Here is a 10,697-nt window from a genome sequence, read left to right as displayed (position 1 = left end):
GGAGTACTCGAGATTATGTAACTCGACGAGTTTTACAACACTATATATATATATATATATATATATATATATATATATATTGTTATTTTATACATTTAAACTAAAAATTAAAGAATATGTATAAGTTACTTTTGAATAAAACTAAATAAGAAAGCACATATAAGAGCCCAAATTGTTAATAAATATAGGGATCAGGTTATATATATATATATATATATATATATATATATATATATATATATATATATATATATATATATATATGGTTGGCCCCGAGATTTAGAGGACTTGTGCAAATTAGGAAAAATAGGCTAAGACTTGTAAAATATAAAATAATATAAAACATAAATATGTAGTTTTTCATTTCATCTCATAATAAACTTCAAGAACAAAATATCACATATGCACAAAACTCTAGTTTTTCATTTCTATCATGTAATATACATGAAATCTTATGTTTTTCATATACAGATTCATAGTTTTTAACTACAAAAGACATATCATAGAAAGGAAAAAAAAAATATTTCTCATTTATTTTGCCACATGTAATTTTGTGGTTATTTTAAACTAATTTTTATTCCACGTGTCATTTTATAGTTTTTTTTTATTTTATTAAATTGTAGATAGTATTTAAATTTAAATGCAATAATAAATGCATATCAATTTCATTAATGAATTTTCCTTATAATTTCAAAATTATTAAATTAAAGATTTATTAATTTTATTTATTTATTTATCTAAATTATTTGTTTAAAATTAAAAAAGAAAAAAACATTTTAATTTTTATAATTCAATATTTTCTCAATTTTCTTATATATTTATACTTCTCAAATGTCTAGAATTTTGTATTTAGTTTTTTTTTTAATAAACTCATGTAATAGATGGGTCTCGCACCTAATATATATATATATATATATATATATATATATATATATATATATATATATATATATATATATACACACACACACACACACTAGTTTATAACCCGTGGGAACCACGGTTATAAAATTAATTAAACTTTAATAGTTAAAATTTAAAATTATTAATAACTTATTTTAAATAAATTATTAATTAAGAGGTTTTTTTAGTTATATAAAATTATAATCATTGATTTAAATAAATATGTAAAATTATATCACTTTATAATTTGTATTAATTTTATTTTAATTCTTATTCTAATATTGTTAATTTAATGTAATTAGAATGATAAATTTAAAATTTGAAATTTGAAATGGAGAATCAATATGTTAACAAATGGTAATGCATTAATTACATTATAAGACATAATAAGGTGAAACATGACAAAAAAAATTACATTAATTATGAGGCTTAATATGGTGATACATGTCAAAAGAAGATTAAAAACTACTATTTTATTAGAATAGAAAGAAAAGATATACACACACGTGGAGATAATACAAGGGCATGCAGATGCGCAACCCTTCGAACTTTTCTCATGACTTTTTAGTCTTTAGCTATAACATAATTTTATCACCTTAGCTAAGCCTAAACTTTTTTTTTTTAATTTTAATTTTACTAATTAGAGAAAAATTTACTTATGTCAAATACACAAATAAATAGATAACTAAAAGTTAAGTTATTTATTCATCTATTTTTTTTATTTGTTAAAATTACTGTTATATTCTATTATTTTCAAAAATACCTATTGATGTTTGTAAATATTAGATTATTATTATTATTATTATTATTATTATTATTATTATTATTATTATATATATATATATATATATATATATATATGAAATTAACGATAAATTATTATTGAAATTAAGAATGACTCAAATTTAAATGTTTGTTTGATAATTGTGGTTATTGAAACTCGTTTTGATTTCAGAATTGCGGTTGAAAACAAAATAGATCAATTTTTATTTAAAATATGATACTGAAGCTAAAATCTATAAACTTTGTTTGTTAACCGTCAATGATATATATTATTTTATTTTAAGGCACTCATGTTTAAAACTTTTATGAGTTCATCCTAATTAAACTAAATAGCTGATACCTTTTTTTTATTTAACTTCAAAACACAGAAAGATCACTTGGCCGAATACAAATAATTGTTGATGTTTTTAATCGGTTATATTCAATTGATTGTTTTCTAAATTGTCTCAATTTAATACGTTATTTGGAAAATAAAATTAAAATATTATACTAATGCAAGCCACCATCATTACAAAATTCTAGCTCCACCACTATTTTACAGATGTGTCATCATTCTATAGGGTGTGATGTCATTTTTTACTTTATGTAATTTCACGTTTTGTTGATTGAATTTTTTGTAATTGTAAATCTTACGCTACCCTTTACCTATATAAAGGGTTGTAGACGATTGTAAAATGCATCAAATATTCATACGAATAAAAATTCTGTTGTTATTAATTTCCTCATGTTTCTCTAAACATTCTCTTTCCGATTCTCTTAGCCTATCTCTTACATTCTTAGTTCTTTCGGATACTTCATATTATATCCCTTATGCATTAAAAAAAAAAAAGTTGTTGCACATACAACTCTGGTTGCTTCTCCTCTTATAGTCTTCTTTGTAAGTTTACTCTTCTTAATTTTAATTCTTGTTCATATTGTGTTTATGGTTTAATGGTAAACCTAGAAAAAAAACACCGCCATACCCCCATATTTGGTGTGTGTGTGTGTGTGTGTGTGTGTGTGTGTGTGTATATATATATATATATATATATATGTATATATATCAGAGTCGGCCCAATGCAGGTTCATCCAGTGCTATTGAACAGGGCCTAAAAAATTCGAGGGCCTTTTTTTTTTTTTGCATTCTGTAATAGACTATGTTCATTCAGCCCAAAAAAATTAGGTTATATACATATATCACCAGCCGACACGCAGGAGGCAACAAAAGCCGATAAATGCAGGAAGCAACAAAAGCGGGAGCGGGAACTGAAGTTTTGGGAAAAAAAAACTCTTCGGTTTCTTCATTGATAACGGACGCATGGATAATAGGAATCATCATTGCTGGAACGGTAACTTCAATTTACATTCATTTATCTTTCGATTCTATTCCATCAATTTACATTCACTTCTTAGTTCTTCCTTCTTTATCTTCTTCTTCACTAATCAGTTTTTACAAAGATTACCAACACTTTTAGAAGCTTCAAAATAAGAATTCAGAATCATCAAATTTCGAAATCAGAAGGTTCAAAATCAGAATTCTGAAGATTGAAATTCGAAATAAAAAGCTTCAAAAATCAAAATCTTATAGCTTTAGGTTTCGAAATCCAAGGTATAATACTAAACTGAAACTTTAGTTTTGTTTTTCATGGGTTTGTTTTTTCTAATTGAGTAATTTCATAATTTCATATTTCTTATCGGTTCTTCTTTATTCATTTTCTTTAATTCCAAATTACTAAATCAGGAGGAACAATCCACAATATCAGTTTTCAAAGCTTTGAACTTAGAAGGAACAAGGAATTGAGGTAAATTCTAATTTCAAATTTCTACTTTTTTTGATCTTTTGTTTATGATAATTTCTAATTTGTAAGAACTAAGAAGTAATTTGATCTCACCATCTCAGATTGCAGATTTTCTGATTTCCTTAGAAGCACATTCTTGTTTTTTTGATTTGAAGTGTCGAAAATAATAAGGTATTTTTGGATTTATGCTATGATATCTTTGCAGATTTTGTGATATCTTAAAAGCATATTCTGGTTTTTTTTTTTTTTTTTTTTTGCAGTCCAGTTTTGATACTTCTCTTGGTGATTAGAAGTGTGGAAAATCTTAATCAAGAAGGAATCTATAAATCGGAAGTGATAAATAAGGTCGTTTCTTTCTTTTCTATAACTTATGATGCCTCCTAGAATAAAAAAATATGCATCTGGATATGAAAAACGTAAGAAGAAACAAAAAATTGAAGAAGATAATAAAACTCAAGCAGGATCTATGGATAAGTTTATAACAAAAAAAACACAAAACATTACGGAAAATGAAACACAAAACGTTAATGAAGCTAATCTTGATAATAATGATAACGATAATGTTAATGTTAATGATAATGTTGATGTTGATGTTGATGTTAATGCTAATGTTAATTTGAATGCTAGTGATAATGTTGATGTTAATGATAATCCTAATGTTGATTTTCACACTTTTGATATATTTGATCCAAGAAATTGGGATGCTCTTGATTCTAATATGATAAATATTTTAGTATTGAAAGGTCCTAAAAGAGATTTGTCTATTACAAAAGGTCCTAAAGATAAATATTTAAGAAGATTTTCTGCAACATATTATACTAAAACTTTACCAAATGGGGAAAATGTGATAGAGATTGGTTTGTTTATTCTAAAGAAATTGATAAAATTTTTTGTTTTTGTTGTAAAATATTTTGTAAAGGGTGTGGGAAGGGTCAATTAGCAAATGAGGGTTTTAGAGATTAGATACATCTTAACACTAGAATTAAAGAGCATGAAACTAGTATGGAACATGTTAAAAATATAAATACTTGGTATGATTTTGGTTTAAGATTACAAAAAAATAAAACTATTGATAATGCGGCTCAAAAACAATTAGAAAAAGAAAAAGTTCAATGGAGACAAGTTTTGTTGAGAATTATTTCTATTGTGAAATTTTTTGCTAAACATAATCTAGCTTTTCGTGGTACTAATGAGAAATTGTATGAAGATAACAATGGAAATTTTTGGTTGAGTTTGACATGGTTTCTTATGACCATATACAGCGTATTACAAATGAAATTGGTATCCATAAACATTATCTTGGGTATAGGATACAAAATGAATTAATACTTTTGCTTTCTTCACAAATAAAGTTGATGATTATTAAAAAGATAAAAAAAAATGCAAAATATTTTTCAATAATACTTGATTGTACTTCCGATATAAGTCACCAAGAGCAAATGACTATTATTTTAAGATATGTAGATGTGTCGTCAAATGTTGTTTGCATTGAAGAATCTTTTTTAGGGTTTTTAGATGTAAATGATACAACCAGCCAAGGACTCTTTGATGTTTTACAAAATGAATTGAATTTGCTTAATCTTGACATTAATAATGTACGTGGCCAAGGTTATGATAATGGATCAAATATGAAAGGAAAACATCAAGGAGTGCAAAAATAGCTTTTAGATATAAATTCAAGGGCTTTTTATACTCCTTGTGGTTGTCATAGTTTGAACTTAACTTTGTGTGCTATGGCTCATACTTGTGGTAAAGCTAAAAGTTTTTTTGGAACAATACAACGTATCTATACAATTTTTGCAAATTCCACTAAGAGATGGCAAATTTTAAAAGATAATGTGAAAGGGTTAACTCCTAAATCGTTGTCATCCACTCGTTGGGAGAGTCGTGTTGACAGTGTTAAAGCTATAAGATTTCAAATTTTCGATATACAAAAAGCTTTACTTCAAGTAGCCAAAAATGATAATGATCCAAAAATAACAAGTGAAGCTAAATCCTTAGCAAAAAAATGAACTTGGCAACTTTGAGTTTATATTAGCATTAGTAATTTGGTATGAAATGTTAAACACTGTTAATTTAATTAGCATACAATTGCAATCAAAAGATATACTTATTGATGTTGCTATGAAAAAAATAAAGGGGTTGATTTCGTATTTTAAGGAATATAGAGAAAATGGGTTTTTAAATGTCTTACAAACTGCAAAAGATATTGCCTTAGAAATGGGCATTGATCCAATATTTCCTAAAAAACGTGAACCTAAAATAAAAAAACATTTTGATGAGATTTCAAACGATACTTCTTATAGTTTTTCACAATCCGCCCAAGAGAAATTTAGGGTTAAATATTTTATTTATATTGTTGATCAAGCAATTACTTCTTTAGCTACAAGGTTTGAACAATATCAACAATATGATAAAATATTTGGCTTTTTGTTTAATTCAGAAAAATTACTTTCATTAGATGATATAACCTTAAAGTCTTGTTGTATGTCTCTTGAAACTTCACTCAAGAAAGATGAACAATCGGATTTTGATGGAAATGACTTATATGTTGAATTAAAATTACTTTTACATCTCTTGCCTAGCTAAGGAAAAATTGACAACAATTGATATTCTAAATTTTTTAAAATGCGTTGATTGTTTTCATATTACATCTATTGCATATAGAATTATGTTGACTATTCATGTTACCGTTGCATCTGCAGAACGGAGTTTTTCAAAATTGAAGATTTTGAAGTTCTACTTAAGATCTACAATGACTCAAGAACGACTTAATGGATTGGCTTTGATGGCGATTGAGCGTAACATGTTGGATAAAGTTACTTATGAAGATGTTATTGAAAAGTTTATTTCAACGAATATTAGGAGGATGGCTGTTTTCAAGTAGAAGCTATTTTTTTGTATTATTTAGAATGGAATTTTAATTTTATGTATTTGCAATAGAAAATTAAATTATTATTTTTTTTGCTTAAATTTTGAGATCTTTCAAATTTTAGGGCTTATTTTTTGTTAAATCGTACAGGGTTACCAATATCTCGGGGCCGGCCCTGATAATATATATATATATATATATATATATATATATATATATATATATATATATATATTAAAGAATATGTATAAAGTTACCTTTGAATAAAACCAAATAAGAAAGCATATATAAGAGTCCAAATTGTTAATAAATATAGGGATTAGGTATCATATGGCGTGGGGCATGATCGAGTCTTATGATAGAAGTTATAAATGCATGGTTCATGCACTTTGCTTTGATATGTTTATACTAAAACCAACATTAAAATTTACATTAATCTATTTTGTTTCAATAATTCGTTAAAAACGTATTCGATAGGTTTACACCTTTGGTGCCATTATTTTTTTTAAAAAGTTTGTTAACACATTATGGATGATACTAATACATTTCCACGGAGTACAATCCCATTCGCTTATACGTGGGTGGATATATCTATGCCATATATTTATTTTAAGGGTAAGGAGATCGAAATTAATAAGTTGTTTTTCTTATTCAAACTGTAATATTATTTTTGTGTTACTAACACACTTTGAAATATCTTTAATATTGACGATTTTAATGTTATTAACATATTTTAATATAGTTAGTATTATTATCAATACATGATGGAGTTCATTTCATTATTTGAGATCGGATGTATGGGGTACTGATAAAAATACAAAACTAAAAGAACGATACTGTTGAATGAAAAATCAGTTTATATTTTTACATTAAACCCTCGTTACAATCTCTCAACCTGATAAAAATCCGTTCATATTTTCTATCACTCATATTACAAAAAGAAACAATATAGCCTAGAACTAACAAAGAATTAAACTAGTATAAAAGAGTTTTTGTTACACAAAAAACAGTACATGAAGAAGAGTAAAAAACCAAAGAGAACGAGCCTTAGGGTTTGAATAAAGAAGACGAACAAAGACTTGCAAATTCTTATCTATTTCTCTTTTATGGCTCCGATAACCTCCAGATTTGTACAACTTGTTATTAGTATCATATCTTTTAATTCTAACAATTTTTATCTTACATTATCAAAGAAACAAAGTTAGATCTTCTAATTACTGCATTTTTAAGTTTATGATCGAACATGATTTATTTCTAGTTCTTAACATGTGCATACTCGGAGTGATTAATGTAGATTCTGAAATACAGGAGTTTGAACGCCTCTGGATACAGGTTCCAAGGGGCAGCACCCTTGCTGGTGGTTTCGCTGACCGGTCACGATACAGGTCAAAGGACAGCCTTGAAACCTAAATGAAATCCTATATAAGAATGGATCGGGGATGTATTTTCCTACCAAAAACAAGTAGTTATGCTATGGTGATGTGACAATGATTATTCTCTTAGTAACTACTTTTAACCATCATTTTGTCCTATAACCATTTCTTTAAACTGCTAACTTGTAAGCATAAATGGAAGATTCTCGTTGCATGCAAAGGTTAACCATTTTTATAAATGAATTTTACATTCTTGTCTCGACATGCAAATTGTCTCGAAGAACACATAACACAATCAAGGTATTCTGTATTTGTGAATGAGTCTGGTCCTAGAATTTGATTTAATCTCTTGGATTATCCCATCAATATGCATTCGTATAACCTCATGAATAAGGGTTAAATTACAAATTTCGAAAGTGATTTCCAAAACAATCTAAGAGATTATCCAAGTTATTGTTATTTCTAAATTCTAAAATTTGAATATTTTTGTGTTGTTCTAATAGTATTAATTTATAGCGCCCACAACTCACAAGTGACATTTTCTTTACATGGGATAAATATAAATTGTCAAAAATGGAATATAAACATATACAAGAATAACTTTTAGGGTTGATAACTTGAGAGGGTAAAAATTGGGCTTTTAACATAAAAGTCCTTAAGTTTGACAACTTTTGTCGGTTTTGTTCATATGACGATTTTTTGTTTGTTATGTCCAAAGTTTGCCAACATTTTTTTTATGGTTTCCCTTGTTACCTATAATAGCAGGTTTACAAGGACAAATTTGACAAATTTGATAAATTTAAGGACCTTCATGTCAAATTTGAAAAAAAAAAACTTATGGTAAAAATATAAAAGATTAGTAAACTAAAGGTTTTTTTTTTTTTTTTTGAAAATTTGGAAAACATACTTAGGGTAAAAACATAAAAGATTTGTAATAAGCAAAAAAATTGAAAAAACTTAACAAATTTTGGATATTAACGAACAAAAAAACGTTACATGTACAAAACTTAACAAACTTAAAAGACTTTTATGTCAAAAGCTCTAACTAAATATGTTTCATGTACACATTTGGTCACTTTATTCTCTTTACACTTTCTAACATTAAAATCTCATTTTAACCGACATAGCTGGTTTTCAATGACCATGGCGTCTCCGATCAATAAAAAACTTCCGTCCACTTCTCCGACCATAAAAAAATTGCGTCATTTTTCTTCTTTTCTTTGTGTATATGTGTGTGTCTATATATATATATATATATATATATATATATATATATATATATATATATATATATATATATATATATATATATATATATATATATATATGCTTTCTATGTGGGTTTGTCGCTTAAAATAGATTTATGATGAAGATATAAACAAAAACATGGGTGTATTTTTTGATGACATTATGAAGATATGAGTTTTTAATGAAGATATGGGTTTCTGGAACGCACACAGACGATTTCTCGAGACACACAGCTTTTGGGATGAACACGATTAATTGAATGAACGAGTTATGGGATGTGCGATTTATGCAATAAAAAACCATCAAACACATGTAAAATCTTAATCGAGCTTTAATTTTCCAAGGATGAACACAATGAAGAAATGAGTTTGTTCTTATATGATTTCTATGTTTAATGAAATGATTTCTTTAGTCCTTGCATACATAATCAATTCCTAGGTTTGTTAGGCTAAAAAAATACCCAAATATCCATGTATGCATGTACACATTTAAAGAATATGCACATCGGAATATTGGTTCACTTGATCGTTACAAATAATAATTTGTTAAAATCAGAGGATTAGTAGTATGATCACTATGCTAGTTAGATTATGAATCAATTAACAATAAATAAACAACCATTACACTTACTAATCATCCATGATTTTGAGATATAATCCAATCGAAATTAAATTACCTAAAGTGATTGGTTTCTAATAAGTTTTTCTAGTTAGTTTAGCTATTGACTTAATTGAACTTTCATAATCAAAACCCCTCTTTATTGCTTTCGTTAATTTAGTATAACCTATAATCAAACATTCTAACATTAATTCACTACCGCTCCCCAAGTGTCCAACACCCTTGCTTATCAAAACTATACTATACTGAATCGTGTTCACTACTTGTAAGGTGTTGGTTTAGATGCGATTGACTAAAAATTATAAATTTAAAACTAGAGCATTAAAATACACATCAAGGTTCTTTTGTAAATTAAAATACGTTAAAACATTATGATATTTACATCACTTATTTTATATTCTAAATACCATTGTTGCAGAATTAGCCAAAAAAATCGACAAGCATGTTTATTGATTGTTTCCGTCATGTCATACACGACACATTTATAGACACAGTGTAACATCCGGGATTTCAGGTATATTAATTATTCTTTTTATTTTGAGTTTTGTGGAAGGACTCGGCGAGTTGGTGCGTAGACTCGCCGAGTTGAGACGCAGTTTTCCACCCGGATTGATGCGCGGACTCGGCGAGTCGCCTTGGTGGACTCGGCGAGTCTGCGTTGTTTAATGAAACCCTAATTTCTCGGGTTTGAGGCCTATTTAAAGGGCCTTATGGCCGTCATTTGCGCTCATTAGTCCCCAGAGTGAAACCCTAGAGCATTTGAGTGATTCAAGTGAGAGAAGGAGCCATTGTTGATCTTGGAGTTGTTGTCTAGCAAGAGAAGAGGAGATCTAGCCAAGAGGAAGCAAGAGAGGGGTGGATTCTTGAAGAACTAAGGTCCAGGACATCACAACTGAGGTACCATTCGAATTCTTCCTTGTTATTGTGATGTTCATATAGATTTAGGGTTTTTGAACCCATTTGTGGCTAGATCTAGTATCCTCATAGTCCCTTGGCGAGTTATGGCTCTGAATCTGGACCCATAGAGGCCCAGGGCACCTCCTTGCCCAAGCTTTATGTGCATCAATGGAGGTTTTGGGTTGGGATCAATGTATTTGAGGCTAAAACTTCATTTATGAGCTA

At 27.7% G+C, this 10,697-nt stretch overlaps 1 long non-coding RNA gene across 1 annotated transcript; it reads left to right on the top strand.

Annotated features, from left to right (window-relative positions):
- Nucleotides 1-2,828: 2,828 nt before the first annotated feature.
- On the top strand, nt 2,829-6,399 carry LOC145017754 (uncharacterized). The gene is made up of 5 exons (XR_013666652.1): nt 2,829-3,014; nt 3,113-3,274; nt 3,407-3,467; nt 3,566-3,635; nt 3,725-6,399. It is a non-coding gene; the product is annotated as an uncharacterized LOC145017754 (long non-coding RNA).
- The last annotated feature ends 4,298 nt before the right edge of the window (nt 6,400-10,697 follow it).

The sequence above is a fragment of the Lactuca saligna genome, chromosome 9 (genome assembly GCF_052625555.1).
Source record: "Lactuca saligna cultivar CGN05327 chromosome 9, ASM5262555v1, whole genome shotgun sequence".
NCBI classification, from domain to species: domain Eukaryota; kingdom Viridiplantae; phylum Streptophyta; class Magnoliopsida; order Asterales; family Asteraceae; genus Lactuca; species Lactuca saligna.
Note: the sequence above shows the minus strand (reverse complement) of the source record. Positions and strands in the feature narration are given on the sequence as shown.